This window comes from Delphinapterus leucas, chromosome 4 (genome assembly GCF_059928025.1).
Source record: "Delphinapterus leucas isolate spDelLeu-1000000601 "Yukka" chromosome 4, BTC_Dleu_Yukka2, whole genome shotgun sequence".
In the NCBI taxonomy this organism is placed as follows: Eukaryota; Metazoa; Chordata; class Mammalia; order Artiodactyla; family Monodontidae; genus Delphinapterus; species Delphinapterus leucas.
In genome coordinates, this window is record NC_143132.1 from 94,703,581 (window position 1) to 94,704,151 (window position 571).

At 28.5% G+C, this 571-nt stretch overlaps 1 protein-coding gene across 1 annotated transcript in view; it reads right to left on the reverse strand.

Annotated features, from left to right (window-relative positions):
• The window catches only part of TMEM212 (transmembrane protein 212), a 74,231-nt gene that overhangs the window by 38,657 nt on the left and 35,003 nt on the right, over positions 1-571 (reverse strand). The gene's annotated exons all lie outside the window — the stretch shown is intronic.

Below are 571 nucleotides of genomic sequence, written 5' to 3' on the forward strand. Positions count from 1 at the left end.
GTATTTGACACATGCAAATTTGGCAACATGTGAAGTTAGTAAAGCCCATCACAACTTCTTCAATTATTTTCAGTTTAAGCAGTTGTGTTCAAAGAAAAAGATGGGAGAACTAAGATTTGGGGCTTGTAAACCTTTCAGTCACATAAACACACCTTGGTGTTTCTAATAAAAGCATTAGTCTGACAATTATTTTACTTTTTTCTTCATTTAAAAATTATTTTTCATGGTTCATATTTTTTTCTACATTCAAATTTCGAAAAATAGATTCCGAGTTCTCAGAATGTCCAGGTAAAGAAGATTAAAATAAAATAATTTTTGAAGAATTTCTCGAACAGCATTTTCACTATAGTATACCTAATATGTTGTAGATATGATTAAATGATATTAAGAAAACCTTATATTTAAAAGATAACTAATAGAAATCAATGTTCTAAGGTAAAATCTGATTTTCTGTAGAATTTTGATGTCTTCGTATTGTTGGAAAACTTTAAAGGGACATGTTATTCTGGTCCCTCCTTCCCTCCCTCTTTCCTTTATTCTTTCAACATATGTAATAAAAATATTTTCTTAC